We start from the raw sequence: 17,696 nt of genomic DNA, 5'->3' as shown, positions 1-17,696 counted from the left end.
AATGGTGCTCCACATTGTAAATGCGGCACATCATGGGTGGCAGAGCAGCAGCGCACGTTAACTGTTGCATCCCTGGGGATGCGCCAGTTAACATAAATCTGCCCCTTTACATTTAAGTATGAGCAGGGGACACAGAGTTGGTGAGGCTTATCCAAGGTTAAGAAGAGATGAGTCCTGTTCACTGAAAACTTGGACATAGGCCTCCCCTCCTCAGCATCGCTGGACATGGTTAAATAATATCTGCAAAATGTTACTCTTGTTAAACAATTTTACTATTATAGTCTCTGAGATTTGTCTCTTACTCTGCAACATCTCATTGTTGTTCTCTTTTTTTAAAGATAACGACAACATCAAGCATGAGTGATAATGAGCAAACTGTTGATCTCGATATTATCATTGAACTTGTCATTGAAACATCAGTGGAAGTAGATCCCTTGGATGATTTAAATCCTGAGGATGATGAAGAACATGATGAGGATGCCGATTTGTCAGAATTGTATGACATAGGGTGGGAAGCTGACCTGCTCGAGCCTATGGAACTATAAAGAGTTATTTTTAAAAGTTACTGGAAATGAAAAGTAACCATGTTAACCATTTCATTTAAAATTAAACACAACTTTAAAAACAGCTTGTGTGAAGTGTCTTTAATAAAATAGTGAAATATGCTAATAAAATTAGTTCAGATTCACATATAAAAGAGCACATGTCAAATGTAGAAGCATTCTATTTCTTTGCTACTATTTGTGATTTTTAAATTTGCCAATGCACTAAAAATTATTGTATGTAGAATTAACAAGTAGTGTGTTCATTTTTTGACGACTGTTATTGATTTACTGTTTGGTAATAGTGGTTAATAACATTTTTTATTATATTTTACCACAGATTCAACTGCAGATCATTTCAAAACTACACTATGCCATCGAAGCAAAGAAGCCGAAAGGCTACAAAACGTCAAAGACAGCAGCTTACTACATGCTTGCAGCAGTCCTCTACAATAAAAACTCGTCAAGTCACCAAGAAACCTCCGGGTAAGACAACGAAATCATTCCTAAGAAACATTTGCAGAAAAAAAAGTATCACTGCAGAACATGTTTTAGTCCAGAAAAAGAGAGCCAATTTAAACGGAAAGGAAAGGCCAATCAAAAATGTTACTGCTAGAGCAGGAGATAACTCTGTGCATGGTAGTAGAAGGAAAAATCAGTTTAGGGACATTCGTAGACGAATGTTCCGCAACAGGATAATTAGCAATTTGTTAAAAAATGTTAAGAAACGTCAACAGAAAGTGGCTTTTTATAAGAGAAAGAGAAACATTGAGAAAATTATTGATCAGGCATTCGAAATTAAGCGAAAGTTATTTATTTTGATAATCAATAGAATTAGGAAACTAAACAAGGTAATTTATGATTTCAAAACAAATAGTAGATGGAAGAGAACAGTTAATCGTAGTAATTTTTGTGAAGTTTTTTCAGGAGAATGGATGCATAGTTCAAGTTGTGAGGCATTTTTTAATGAGGAGAGTTATTTCCAGGATAATGATTTGGTGCATGCAGTTGACACCAGCGGTCGAGCATATGAGGTGAAAGATGGTTGTCAGGTTGAAAAAGAAAAACTTGTGTCAACAGAGGCAGAAGAGGTGTTAGGTAATGAGGTTTTAGGAAGACGTCCTAAGGGACCAGTGTACACCTGGAAGTGTAGTAGTATTTGCAGTGTGCGACAGGATTCCATCAATTTGCTTTGTGATTTTGTACGGACATTTAATAAGAAAACTTTAAAACAGAAAATGAAGTTGTTGCAAGAATTAGATCCTTGCAGAGTGAGAGAAATGACAGGTTTGCATGGTCATTCACTGGCTTGTCTTTCCAGGAGAGGATGCCAGAGTGTTTTTCATCATTTCAGGATGCTAGCAGTGCATCATAATAAAGTGAGGAAATTAGTTAGAATGTTGTATTATGCTAAGAGTCCAGCAATTATGCTTAAACAATTATGCACTGTTCTTTTGCATGGTTCTGAAGTAGATGTGAAGAATATTTGTGAAGAAATTGAGTTTTGTTACTTTGCAAGTAAAGAGAAGAATGTTGAAATTGACCCAGAAGAAGAAGGTAATGTGGAAGAGAGTGTACAGGTTTCCAGTACAGATAATTTTCAGAAGGAAATTGCCACGTTTCAGGTGAAATCAAGTGAGAGGCCTAATTTCACTTGTGTGTATTGTCGACGCACTTATTATAAGAATCAGACTAAGTTAGTGGATTTATATGCAAAAAGTGAAAGGGAAAATAATAGTGAATGGAAGGATTTCGCAACATACTTGATGGTAGAAAATTGTTTTGATTTGGGATCGGATCAACGTGTGTGTACTTATTGTTGTAACAAATTAAATCAAAACCAGATGCCTGCTAGAGCGGTTCATAATAATCTGGAATTGGTTGAGATTCCTTCTGAATTGAAGGATTTAAATACTTATGAATCTATTTTGATTCAAAGTGTCCATCCCTTTCAGGCTATTGTACGAATGGAGCCAAAGACAGGGAGTTGTTTATTTGCCTCTAGATTTGAAGAAAAACATTAATACAATTGGAGTAGAGAAAGTGGAAGAAGAACCTCTGGTTATCCTAGTTAATGGGGTTCCGACAAAGAGTAAGAAAATCTGGCAAGATTTAGTGGATGTTAGGAAAGTCAAAAAGGCAACATTGTATTTGAAGAAAAACAATAAGTACTACAAGAATGTATATGTTGCAGAAGAAATAATGTGGAAATAACAAGGACCCCTTGTAAAGGTAAATACAGTTCCTAGGACAGGGAAAACAGTTACGTGTATAACCCTAGGCATTCAAAACCAACATAGAGGAGAACTGAGATCATACTTGAGGGAGAACAAACAAGGCACAAAATTCATTAAAAAATTCACTTATTTTTAATTTATACAAGCATATAAGAAAAACAATTTATATTATACAAATGTAATCAAACTCAATAATACATAGTTGGTCATATAAAAATGAAAACATAATTTTAAACATAACAATAAATATAAAATCAATTGGTGGCATTAATGGGACTCTACGCGCGTTTCGGCGTCAACAAAACGCCTTCTTCAGGAGCCACGAATAATTCTGTAAAAAAACATATAAAAATTCCAACTGTTAATTTACCATTCGTACAACATTATACATAAATAATTATGAAGTTGTACATCTGCCTTATTATTTAAATCCTTCTTCTCCTCTTATAACAGAATTTAACTTTCTTTTATTGATCTCACAATTATCCTCTTTAATAAACACAGTATATACTTCGAACAGATTCATAGTCGATTTAATGAGCATTTGCATTTGTGACTTTTTTCCCTTATTATTATACTTTTAATGATAGTTTATAAGCCAAATAAAACGATATGACCCTCATTCCTAAGCAATACTTACTTAAGCTAACTGATGGCTGTTGTTTTTCCTGACCAAACAAAGATATGTTGACAGGTAGACTCTATACGATGTAGATGCGTTGTCTTGATACAAGCATCACAGCCTGGACCTAGTGAAATGAAAAGGTGGAGTCAGACTAATAAGACTCCTAATCTTGTTTTAACCCTTCTTATAAAGTTTGGACAGAGGGGTCTGCTATATAGTACTCACCGATTAAAAACTCTGACACCTGTTTATATACAGGTTGATGTTCATAAAAACGGGAACTTCTTTATATTGATGTCTCAACTTTATTTTTTACTTTTTATCTAAGGGACAAAGCAATTTCAATGGTTTAATATTTTGTGTCTTATACCATGAACTATTAATATGAGTCCTAAAGGGATTTCTGGTCAAATTGATTTACCAATAATGCTTACATTAGTGAAGGGACAGTCTCATGTTTACATAAAAGGTATCCGGGTAAAGCTTTTGATCTTTAAAGTATCGATGTTCATCAGATCGGGCACCTGAAAGTAATGACATGGGCTCATGAGAATATGTTTAGTTAGTCCAACATGAGGATCTAATACACGTTAAGTAAACCGATGATTACTAACCGCGAGTGCAGATTTCCCCGGTTAGACTTGTGATAGATTCAAGCGTTCCATCTATGATAACACTGGATTAGGATCCGACGTTTCTCGTTTAGGGCTGGATCTTACCCGGTGGGTTCTGGGCACTTGAGTCTGTGTAAAAAGAGATAAAGGAACAAGCGGAAAATCAGATCCGCTCATCCGACTCCAGTTTACACTCTTCCCTTCCCTAAACTAGTGGCTCTCATTCTAATAACGCACTTACCAAGATAGGACTTCGTGCGGGCTGCCACGGCGGATGTCCAGCAACGTCTCCTCGGCGGTTGAAAGAAAACGACCACCGCTTTGAAGCTGGGCACTTTAAGTACACCCCGTTAATTAGTCACGTGGACTGCCGTATTCTAGATTTTTAAATTTTAAAGCGGCAGTGTTATAATATCAGCTTTATAAGGATTAGTTGTTTGAAAGGCAGGATCACACGATATAATAGCGTGCGTGAAGCAATAATCACGTGGTTGCTCTGTCATAGCTCAGGGGAACCGGCACCCAGCCGCCATGCCGAAGACAATCAACATCCGGCAAGGGTTCGAAACCAACCTGGTCACTTCTAATCCACCCTGTTTATTAGTCAGTGAACTGCCGTATTCTAGATTTTTTTTAAAAGCGGCAGTGATGTAATATAAGCTTTTATCTGCTTAAGAGTATACAGCTATGCTTCCAATCACCAGGATTAGTTATGTAAAAGGCAAGATCACACGATATAATAGCATACATTGTAATGATCAGGAGGTTGCTTGGTCATAGCTTAGGGGAACCAGCACATAACAGCCATGCCGAAGACAATCAACATACGGCAAGGGTTCGATACCACCCCAATTCCAACTAAACATAGAATGCAAAAAAAAATTTTTTTTAAATTTAAATATAAAGATTTCAAATATAAAAAATATAGTTGTGTTGTTTTGTAATTAGACGACATATATTTTCTCAAATATATAATGCTGTAGTGTCATTTGTTAATATAACATAAGCTATGTTTGGACCTAAAGCACCTTGGATACAGCGTTCCATAATAACTCTGGGTTTCAGCACATCTAGAAACTTATTGCCAATATGACTGAAATTATTTAATTAAAATATCGCATTTTCCAACGGAATTTCTCCGTTCAAACCTTGTTTAAATGTGTTCAGAACAAAAATCCAATAGACTTCTTTCTTTTTTCGTATGGCGCATCCACCTTTATTTTCTGGTGTCCTAATTTTTTCGAGGATGCGCCACTCAAAGTCCTCTGCTTTATGATTATTCTCCAAAAAATGTTTTACTAAGGGAGCTGCAAGCTTCTTAGTTCTGATTGCAGAACGGTGTTCCGTAAGCCGTACTTGGATTGGTCTACAAGTTTCTCCAACGTAGCCCAACCCACAAGGGCACCTTAAGAAATACACGACGTTCGCTGTTTTGCAATTCCATATTTCACAAGCTTTGGTTTCAAAGCCATTATGTGAAAAATGTTCACCTGTAAGTATGGTAGTACATGACTTACATGTTGAGCATTTCACAGTGCCACGCACTGGAAGATTGTCAGTTAAGGATCGCTGATTAGATCCAAGCCTGGAAGATTTTGCACCAAACTTGGAATGGACGATGTAATCCTTAATATTCTTATTCCTTTTATGTGCAAATAGGGGCTTAGGCAGGTTCTCTTTAGATGTCGGATTGCAGTTAAGGATGTGCCAGTTAGCATTAATCAATTGTCTGACGCGTTCATTTAATGTGGAATGTCTCGTAACGCGGACTAGTTGATCTTTTGTTACTGGCTCTTTTGTTCTCAGTAGGGCGTCGCGATCATAGAATCGTGCTCTTTTGTAAGAATTTCTCACAAGCCTGTGAGGATAACCGCGATCTAGGAACTTCTTTCTCATTATAGATGATTGTCTATCATAATCAGTGAGATTAGTACAATTCCTCCGGACTCTCAAAAATTGAGAGAACGGAATACTTTCACGCTGGCTTTTCGGGTGAAAGCTTTGAAAATGTAAAAGTGTGTTACGTGCCGTAGGCTTTACATATAAATCAACTTCTAAACCGTCATTTTGATTTTTTATTAGAAGATCAAGGAATTCCACTTGCTCAGTACTATATTGAGCCGTGAATTTTAAGTTCACATCAACAAGATTGATCCATTCCAGGAATTCCATCAAAGTATCTCTCCCATTGGTCCAGACAAAAAAGATGTCATCAATATATCTGGACCAATGGGAGATAGATTCGAAAAAGGGGGCAACCTCATTTTCAATAAATTTCTCCTCAAAAGCAGACATGTAGATGTTTGCAATAGAAGGCGCCTGAAAGTATTCCGTTCTCTCAATTTTTGAGAGTCCGGAGGAATTGTACTAATCTCACTGATTATGATAGACAATCATCTATAATGAGAAAGAAGTTCCTAGATCGCGGTTATCCTCACAGGCTTGTGAGAAATTCTTACAAAAGAGCACGATTCTATGATCGCGACGCCCTACTGAGAACAAAAGAGCCAGTAACAAAAGATCAACTAGTCTGCGTTACGAGACATTCCACCTTAAATGAACGCGTCAGACAATTGATTAATGCTAACTGGCACATCCTTTTTTTTTTTTTTTTTTTGAAAACCTTTATTGACATCAAAAGAAGACAAGTCGAGGCCCACAGCCAAGCCGGCCGGCCGCAGTGTACAAAACAATCAGGAGTCACCAAGCAAATATTACATAATCAATCAATACAAAGCAGAGGCCGTACAATCGCAATAGGGGAGAAGAGATACAGAAACTAAAGGGCTAAAACACAGGAGTAAATAAGGCTTAATTTTATAATATGGGGAGAGGACGTATGACAGGCTCACCTGCAATACGGAGGCATCCGACATCCCGTAACCAACCTCAACATTAAGAAGGGGGCATGGGGCAAAATATCAGGGGGACAACACAATGCAGTCCGGAAATCAGGATATGTGAGACACAGTCAGCCCCTGAGCATTATCCTCGTAACACGCCCGCCACCCGAGACACTACCAAGCCAGAACAGAGGGATCGGAAGAACAATGCATCAAAGCCCGCCCGTCATAGTACCCTCTGGGACACAGGAAGGAAAAAGGGGGGAGGGGACTAAGTAGGCAGGGGGGAGAGGAAGGGAAAGGAAAATGGAGGGAAGAAAAACAAAACAATAAAAAGGGAATAAGAAATCATGAAAAAAGAAAGGTAGAAGACACGCCGACACATGCCCCCCGTGGCGGGAAGACAGGAGTCAAAAGGATTAGCGGCCCAAGTGGGGGCATGGCGATCGGGAAGAAAGACAGCCGAAGTATAGCAGGAGGAGTAACGACGCCATACCCCCACCCGAAACACACCATAGGAGGTCGGGACAGACGCGGCCTCACGAAAAGGAGATACAAAAGGGCCATAGAACCAGAAGACAAACAAAAAATAGAACCCAACCCACCCGTCCCACCCTGCACCCCTGTAGAAGGCTATGGCCTACCCTTCAAACAGCGTGCCTGTCGCCCTAAACCAGAACCCGAAATATAGCGAGAAGAAAGAAAGAAAAACGAGACAAAAAGGCAACAAAAGCGGAGAAAAGAAGACGACAGGAGGGAGGAGCAGAATAACTATAATCCAAACGGTCGGCCGCAGCCCTCCGCCCAACCGGACAAGCACAATCTAAAACAGACCAGGACGACACCCCATCACGCGCCACAAAATATTAGGAGAAGGGGACCTCCCACCTTCCTACGATCAGAAACAATTGTGCAACGAAATCGTATACCGGGAATCAAGCAGAAGTCGTACATTTCACCCCCAACCCTTTCGAGCGACAAACCCCACCCACCACATGGCAATGTATAACCACATACTAAATACGAAATCAGCATATAATCGAGTGGAATGGTGACTAGCATAGCTACGTGGGGGGTAGATAGATCCACAAGTGAGCAGTAGTCCAAATTGAAAGTATTGATGCATCAACAATCGAAGCACGAGCCATGAAAAACAGGAGTTCAGTTGCGCCACTGGAGCGGGCGAGGTGGTCCCAATTATAGACACAGGCAAAGTCATCGAAGCCGGCACAGGAGGAAGTCCACCCATAGTTTCAGGCAACAATGTCGAACAGGGTCGCAGTACAGCATCCGAGTCCCCGGGGTCCGAACCGTGAAAAGCAGGGCGCCCCAAAGTTACCAGCACACTACACGATCCTCGATCAGTGGTGGAGACACTCAGGTCAATCGAGGGGGGTGAGGCAATGAAGTCGTCGAAACAAGAGGGCGACAAGAAGAAACGGCCGCCCAAAATGGCGGCAGATCGTGGCGGACCCACCGAGACGCCCAGGGCCAGGGAAGCGTGTAGGGATCTCAGGGCTTCCAGGATATCTCTGACTGTCGGCTCACGCCCACTAGATCCGATCCCCACACAATCAGGCAACTCGGGCCCGCCGCCACAGGGTGACTCTCGTTCCAGAGGGCCGGCCGCCATTTCGTGAATCAGTCCAATCGCCGCCCACTAGGACCCCCGGAAATAACAGTTCTCAAATGTAGGACTTTACAAGCGCCGGGGGTCCCAGCAAGGGCGGCCTCGATGCCAAAAGGATGTCCGCCCAAAACGGGTCTCCGCCAGCACCAGCACCGGTGCCCCAAACAAGCGGAGTCCGGGCCCCGAGGACCAGGGCCGCCGGACAAAGCAGCGGCGGGGGGAGACCCCTTCTAAGAAGCAGGTCCCGGGGCTTCTCACCCACGTCGGCCGCGCGGCCACCAAGGCAGGCCCGGGTCAGGATCGCCGGGATCTTCGCACATCGGCTCCCAACACTGGTTCTCGCTCTCGGCCGGGGCCGAGAGCCGTCGGATCCCACCGGCCTGGTCCCGGTCCAAGTCTCGCAGAGGCCCCGATCTCTCGGAGGCCACAACTCCGGAGCCACTGCACGCCGAGACCCCGGGGTCAGGTGGTAAGTACAAACAAGCCGTTATGTTTCCAAATCCCCAAAAATGCGCCGTCCCGGGACAGGATAAAAGACAGGATAGGCAATCAGGATGGAGGGCTGCGGGAGCCGAGCTAAAGGGCGACCATTACGGCCGCGAGCTAGGCTCCTCCCAACTGGCACATCCTTAACTGCAATCCGACATCTAAAGAGAACCTGCCTAAGCCCCTATTTGCACATAAAAGGAATAAGAATATTAAGGATTACATCGTCCATTCCAAGTTTGGTGTAAAATCTTCCAGGCTTGGATCTAATCAGTGATCCTTAACTGACAATCTTCCAGTGCGTGGCACTGTGAAATGCTCAACATGTAAAATTTGAAAAACAGGGGACCCCTACGCGAAAATATATTTGCTATAGGTAGGGCAAAAGCAGTTTTGAAAAGAAATTATAGCAAACAATTCATAAGAAAACGCCAAAACCTCTCATGCACACACTCGTGTGTATAGCTACGACATGGCGTTTTCTTATGAATTGTTTGCTATAATTTCTTTTCAAAAATGCTCAACATGTAAGTCATGTACTACCATACTTACAGGTGAACATTTTTCACATAATGGCTTTGAAACCAAAGCTTGTGAACTACGGAATTGCAAAACAGCGAACGTCGTGTATTTCTTAAGGTGCCCTTGTGGGTTGGGCTACATTGGAGAAACTTGTAGACCAATCCAAGTACGGCTTACGGAACACCGTTCTGCAATCAGAACTAAGAAGCTTGCAGCTCCCTTAGTAAAACATTTTTTGGAGAATAATCATAAAGCAGAGGACTTTGAGTGGCGCATCCTCGAAACAATTAGGACACCAGAAAATAAAGGTGGATGCGCCATACGAAAAAAGAAAGAAGTCTATTGGATTTTTGTTCTGAACACATTCAAACAAGGTTTGAACGGAGAAATTCCGTGGGAAAATGCGATATTTTAATTAAATAATTTCAGTCATATTGGCAATAAGTTTCTAGATGTGCTGAAACCCAGAGTTATTATGGAACGCTGTATCCAAGGTGCTTTAGGTCCAAACATAGCTTATGTTATATTAACAAATGACACTACAGCATTATATATTTGAGAAAATATATGTCGTCTAATTACAAAACAACACAACTATATTTGTTATATTTTAAATCTTTATATTTAAATTAAAAAATATATATTTTTTGCATTCTATGTTTAGTTGGAATTGGGGTGGTATCGAACCCTTGCCGGATGTTGATTGTCTTCGGCATGGCTGTTATGTGCTGGTTCCCCTAAGCTATGACCAAGCAACCTCCTGATCATTACAATGTATGCTATTATATCGTGTGATCTTGCCTTTTACATAACTAATCCTGGTGATTGGAAGCATAGAGATAAAAGCTTATATTACATCACTGCCGCTTTAAAAAAAATCTAGAATACGGCAGTTCACTGACTAATAAACAGGGTGGATTAGAAGTGACCAGGTTGGTTTCGAACCCTTGCCGGATGTTGATTGTCTTCGGCATGGCGGCTGGGTGCCGGTTCCCCTGAGCTATGACAGAGCAACCACGTGATTATTGCTTCACGCACGCTATTATATCGTGTGATCCTGCCTTTCAAACAACTAATCCTTATAAAGCTGATATTATATCACTGGCGCTTTAAAATTTAAAAATCTAGAATACGGCAGTCCACGTGACTAATAACGGGGTGTACTTAAAGTGCCCAGCTTCAAAGCGGTGGTCGTTTTCTTTCAACCGCCGAGGAGACGTTGCTGGACATCCGCCGTGGCAGCCCGCACGAAGTCCTATCTTGGTAAGTGCGTTATTAGAATGAGAGCCACTAGTTTAGGGAAGGGAAGAGTGTAAACTGGAGTCGGATGAGCGGATCTGATTTTCCGCTTGTTCCTTTATCTCTTTTTACACAGACTCAAGTGCCCAGAACCCACCGGGTAACATCCAGCCCTAAACGAGAAACGTCGGATCCTAATCCAGTGTTATCATAGATGGAACGCTTGACTCTATCACAAGTCTAACCGGGGAAACCTGCACTCGCGGTTAGTAATCATCGGTTTACTTAACGTGTATTAGATCCTCTTGTTGGACTAACTAAACATATTCTCATGAGCCCATGTCATTACTTTTAGGTGCCCGATCTGATGAACATCGATACTTTAAAGATCAAGAGCTTTACCCGGATACCTTTTATGTAAACATGAGACTGTCCCTTCACTAATGTAAGCATTATTGGTAAATCAATTTGACCAGAAATCCCTTTAGGACTCATATTAATAGTTCATGGTATAAGACACAAAATATTAAACCATTGAAATTGCTTTGTCCCTTAGATAAAAAATTAAAAATAAAGTGGAGACATCAATATAAAGAAGTTCCCGTTTTTATGAACATCAACCTGTATATAAACAGGTGTCAGAGTTTTTAATCGGTGAGTACTATATAGCAGACCCCTCTGTCCAAACTTTATAAGAAGGGTTAAAACAAGATTAGGAGTCTTATTAGTCTGACTCCACCTTTTCATTTCACTAGGTCCAGGCTGTGATGCTTGTATCAAGACAACGCATCTACATCGTATAGAGTCTACCTGTCAACATATCTTTGTTTGGTCAGGAAAAACAACAGCCATCAGTTAGCTTAAGTAAGTATTGCTTAGGAATGAGGGTCATATCGTTTTATTTGGCTTATAAACTATCACCAAAAGTATAATAATAAGGGAAAAAAGTCACAAATGCAAATGCTCATTAAATCGACTATGAATCTGTTCGAAGTATATACTGTGTTTATTAAAGAGGATAATTGTGAGATCAATAAAATAAAGTTAAATTCTGTTATAAGAGGAGAAAAAGGATTTAAATAATAAGGCAGATGTACAACTTCATAATTATTTATGTATAATGTTGTACGAATGGTAAATTAACAGTTGGAATTTTTATATGTTTTTTTACAGAATTATTCGTGGCTCCTGAAGAAGGCGTTTTGTTGACGCCGAAACGCGCGTAGAGTCCCATTAATGCCACCAATTGATTTTATATTTATTGTTATGTTTAAAATTATGTTTTAATTTTTATATGACCAACTATGTATTATTGAGTTTGATTACATTTGTATAATATAAATTGTTTTTCTTATATGCTTGTATAAATTAAAAATAAGTGAATTTTTTAATGAATTTTGTGCCTTGTTTGTTCTCCCTCAAGTATGATCTCAGTTCTCCTCTATGTTGTTATTGAATGCCTAGGGTTATACACGTATATGTTGCAGAAGAGGAAGTAAGTGAAGAAGAGGACAGCGATTTGTGTGCTGGACAAATTGAGAAAGTAGAAGCCTCTAAAAATGAAGAAATATATGAACATTATAGTGTTCATCCTTTGCATTCCAAGGAAGTCATGGGGAATGCTATTGAGTTGTTTCAAATGAAACAAGCCAAAGGGAGTCCCATTAGTGTTTGGGAGGAAAGTTTGGAAGCTCGGTGTTTCCCACAACTATTTCCAACAGGTCAAGGAGGAAGATATGATGAGCGACCTGATCAAATTCCTGCTTCTGAATACCGGACTTTACGATTGTATGCAGAAGATCCTAGGTTTCGTCAATGCATTCCCTATTTGTTTCATCTACTGTTTGAAAGCGATCTGTCTGGACTGTCATATGCAGTGAATCACATCTTGAAAAGTGGTATACAGATGCAAAATATCTCAGCAAGGGACTTTATGGATAAAGTTGATGTGCAAGACAGTATTTTGGATTCTCACCTGATTAATCTCATGGCATGTCTGCGTGGTACTAATGAGTACTGGTACCGTCGACATGGAGATTTAAAATTTATGCTGAGGAACTTAGGAACTCCCACATGGTTCCTCACTCTCAGCTGTGCCGAGTATGGCTGGGAAGACTTACTTGAATTTCTACGAGAGGCAAATGGAAACATTGAAAATATCGAATTCAAGACACCCGGAGAACTGTGCTCTTTGGATCCAGTGAATGTATGTAGGTACTTCAATCATAGATTTGAAGCTATGATGTCTTTCATCATGAACAAGAAAAATCCACCTCTTGGAGAGGTGTTGGATTTCTTCTGGAGAAAGGAGTACCAAGCAAGAGGTGCTCCTCATATACATATGCTGCTATGGATCAAAGATGCACCCAAATTTGGAACAGATCCGGATGACTTAGTGATGAGTTTCATAGAACAGTATTCTACATATGCTGTTTCAAACACAAAGGAAGACAAAAGCCCAATAGAACAAGTTTTACGCTTCCAAAGCCATCGTTGTGGAAAGTACTGTCGTCGTAAATTCAGAAACAAGGACAAGTTCTACACAAAATGTCGTTTCGCCTTTCCACGACCGGTGATTTCTAAAGGAAGAGTGAACAGTTTGATGTCTTCGCTGCGACATAATGTGACGAGGAAATCACCCAAAAATACATACAATTTGAAAAGGAACGAAGAGTCCAAGTACATCAACGACTACAACCCAGTGATTTTGTCCATGTGGAATGCTAACATGGATATACAGTTTGTGGCTGATAACTGTATGGCTGTGGCTCGGTATGTGACATCTTACATCACCAAAAAAGAAAAGACAGAATTGAAGGATATGTGGGAGGACATTTCCCATGAAAAGAGCCTCAGTAACAAGTTGTACAGTTTCAGTCTGAAGATGTTGTCGCATCGAGAAATCGGAGCTTACGAATGTTCTGACCGGTTGTCTTCAGCAAGTCTCTATGCCAAATCTAAGAGTATCATTTGGGCGAGTATTGGTCTTGCTGCAACGCGTAATCGAGTTCTGAAACCTGTGCGGGAAATTGAGTATTTGGCGGAAAAGGAGCCAAACAGTACCGATATTTTGAAGACCAACATGTTGGATACATATTATCCAAATCGAAGCAGTCACCTCGAGAATGTTTGTCTGTATGAGGTTCTACAAAATTACATATTCAAGAGGAACATCAAAGAAGATATTGATAAAGGAGTGTATGCTGTAATTGGAAGTGAGGGATGTCTGGTCAAGCAAAGAAAATGCCACTTGGTAAACCATCGAAAATTGAGTGGCGAATCTCCTGAAAGAAAAGAGTTTTTCTATTTAGCACTTTTGCAACTTTTCAAGCCTTGGCGTGCAGAAGAGGAACTGCTTGGAGATTTCCTCGGTTACGAAGACTCTTTCAATGCCGCCAAGGAGACCATAGAATGTCCTGTTTTTCTAAAATATCTAGAAATGTTGAAAGCGGGAATCGAGCAGGAAGCAACAATTGCAGCCGAGATTGCTAGAGACAGTTCTCAGGACAGTCAGAGTTCTGTTTCATTGAGTCAGGATCCACTAGGAGGACCAGTTATCGAAAATGAAGCTGCCACTGCCATGATTGAAGTGGAAAGAGCCATGGCACATGCTCAGGAGGATGCGGTTAACTTAGAAGATTTGGAAAGACAACTCAACGTTGAGCAGAGGAAAATATATGACGAAGTTACCAACCAAATTGATCATGGATTAAGTCATGAGAAGAAAGAGTGCTCATGTACGTCGTTGAAGCCTGTCCGACTGTACGTGAGTGGAGAAGCAGGAACTGGAAAAAGTTTCCTCATTAAAGCAATTTCATGTTATTTGCAGAAAAGGACTGAGTCATCGCTGTCTTGTGTTGTCACCGCTCCAACTGGACTGGCAGCACATAACATTAAAGGTATTACTTTGCATCGTCTACTGATGCTGCCAGTGGAGCATGATAACAAATTACAATACCACAAGTTATCTGGAGATGCTTGTTGTGAAGTTTCAAGAGTCTTGAGGAAAATTAAACTTCTTATCATTGACGAAGTAAGCATGGTTTCCAATGTCATGCTTACCTTTGTGCATTTGAGAATGCAAGAAGTTCTCAAAACAGAGTATGATGTGTTATTTGGTGGCAAACACATCATTGTTTTCGGTGATCTTCTGCAGCTGACACCAGTGAAAGGACAACCTGTGTTCAAAATGCTCACGCATGAAGATACCAGGAAGTGCCTATGGAGCATTGGCAACGTCAATATATGGTTAAACTTCAATTATGCTGAACTGCGTGAAAATATGCGTCAAGCGAAGGATGAAGATTATAAGAATATTCTACAAGATGTTAGAATCGGAAAAGTGACCGAGCATGGGAAAGAAGCTTTACATGCACGATTACTGTCAAATTTGTATCCAGAAGAAGACGTTCTGCCAGAGAATATTTTTCGGAAAATTACTGAGAAGAAATCTGGAATATGTTTGATGCCAACTCTTGCAGAATGTGCCATCTTCAACAATAAAATGTTGAATTTAGAAAACCAAGAGATTGTGAAACTGGAAGCTATTGACAGAATAGAGCATATGGCAGACCCCCCAGGATATAGCGGCATGGATTCGCAAATTTAGCGGCACAAAAATGGAAATTTAGCGGCACAAATATGGAAATTTAGCGGCAATTTTGCGGCATTTTATTTGGCCATTTTTCCTACAACAAACACAGATATCTTAGCTTTTTTAGTTATTTAACAACATGAAGCTATGTATATTTGGTTTAATTACAATGTAGACACTTTGTTTCCCTCGAAAAGCATTCTCTCCCTTCTTGCTGTGAGTTGTGCCGTGTTCCTTGCAGGCGTTTGCACGGATCAGCCGATTTCGCGATTTTTTCCAAATCGCGAAATCGCGATAAGCTAGAGGGTCTGGCTAACAACGTACTCGCGGCTGGGAGCAGCCCCCGCCCCCCCCCCCATCCCCAGGAACTGCAGACAAGGGATCATAAATAGTCTTGTGCCGCAGGTCCATTTTTGGTAGCAAGCAAGGACAGTGCTCCTCCCTGGCGTAGCTTGGGAAAGATACTGATAACGTTAAAGAAAGATTCGACTTCTATAACACTTTACACTGCCGTTGGAGAAAACGGCATGGGTAACCGACAAAAAAAAACGGACACTATCTTACACTATCAGTGGTCACAAGTCTAGGTTCCTGTGTAGGAGTAGACCTCTCAAAGCCTGGGTATCAAAGCTGTAACGTGCATGAAAAAGCAATGGTTAGTGGACTTAAGAAATACCAGCATGAAGCTGCGCAATCTCTCAGGTGTAAGGTGTGGCAAGTGACCGAGTGCTGCTGTAGAGTGAAGTAGGTCTAAAGTGACAACTCACAGGGCAGAAGAGACAGCTGGCAGCTTAGCGTTCGAAAATGAAAGCTGAAGAAGAATTTGTAGAGCTGTTTGCAGAGAAAACAATATCTTAATGGTTTCTGATATCGATTAACTTGATCTGGCGTTAAACAATCAAAGGCTACACGTTCTAAAGATAACTCGCCCTCTCCCTGTCTCTCTTCCTCCCTCCCTGTCTCTCTTTCTTTCTCTTCTCTCTCTCCGTTCCCCCCTTCAGATGTTCCTTCCTCTAGTTTCTATTGTCTCTGTTACTCCTCCAGCTCCTCTCCCCTCTCCCTGTCTGTCCTCCTGCAGACCTCCCGACTCCCCTCTCTCTCTCCCTCTCTCCCTCTCTTCCTCCCTCCTCCCTCTCTCTCTCTCTCTCTCTCTCCCTCTCCGTGTCTCTCTTCCTCCCTCCCTCTCTTTCTTGCTCTTCTCTCTCTCTCTCCGTTCCCCTCCTTCAGATGTTCCTTCCTCTAGTTTCCATTCTCTCTGTACTCCTCTAGCTTCTCTCCTCCTCTCTCTCCGTCCCCCCTTCGGGTGTTCCTTCCTCTAGTTTCTATTCTCTCGGTTATTCCTCCAGCTCCTCTCCCTCTCTCTTCCTCCCTCCTCCCTCTCTCTCTCTCTCTCTCTCCCTCTCCCTGTCTCTCTTCCTCCCTCCCTGTCTCTCTTTCTTTCTCTGCTCTCTCTCTCCGTTCCCCATTCAGATGTTCCTTCCTCTAGTTTCTATTCTCTCTCTTCTCCCCTGCTCCCTCTCTCTCTCTCTCCCTCTCCCTATCTCTTCCTCCCTCCCTGCTGTCTTTCTTTCTCTTCTCTCTCTCCGTCCCCCCCTTCAGACTCTCCTTCCTCCATCTTCCAGCAGTCACCGGGCTGGAGCAGTCTCTAATCCGCGAGGACAGATTCCTGCCAGGGCGAGGCGCGCCTCCTGCCGAGAGAGCCCCGTAGCCCCTCTCGGAGAAGGGCCATCAACATGTCAGCCGTAATGAGGGGATTAGCGAGGGCCTCTCCTCCTGTGACCTCACCCTGATGATAGCTGTAGAGTGCGCAGGGCCTAAACTGGGAAAAAAAACCTCACCGAATCCAACACATCAAACGCCCTGTTTGTATGGAGTGCCCAAGGAAAGGCTACACATTCTAAAGATAACTGCACTCTGGGCAACCGCCAAACCGGATGGAAAGGAGACGTTGCTGCTGACTGGCTACAAAAACGGCGGATTTCGCGGCCGTTTTTGTAAATATCGCGGCATTTGCACGGATCGGCCGATTTCGCGATTTTTTTTGCAAATCGCGAAATCGCGATAAGCTGGAGGGTCTGATATGGGAGCAACAATTATTTTGTCTGAGAATTTGAAATCTAAATTGGATTCATTAGAGAAGACTATATCTAAAACTGCTGGTTTTGAAAAGACTCTGAATGTGTGCTTAAATTGCCGTATAATTTTAAGAAGGAATTTACATGTTGAAAGAGGTCTGGTAAATGGATCAATGGGTAATGTTGTTGATTTTGAGAAATACAGAAATAGAGATGGAATTGAATTTTTAAAAATTAAATTTGATGGCATTGAGGAAGTACAGCTAATTGGTCGTTGCTCTGCTAGGTT

Source organism: Lissotriton helveticus, chromosome 2_1 (genome assembly GCF_964261635.1).
Source record: "Lissotriton helveticus chromosome 2_1, aLisHel1.1, whole genome shotgun sequence".
Classification (NCBI taxonomy): domain Eukaryota; kingdom Metazoa; phylum Chordata; class Amphibia; order Caudata; family Salamandridae; genus Lissotriton; species Lissotriton helveticus.
Note: the sequence above shows the minus strand (reverse complement) of the source record.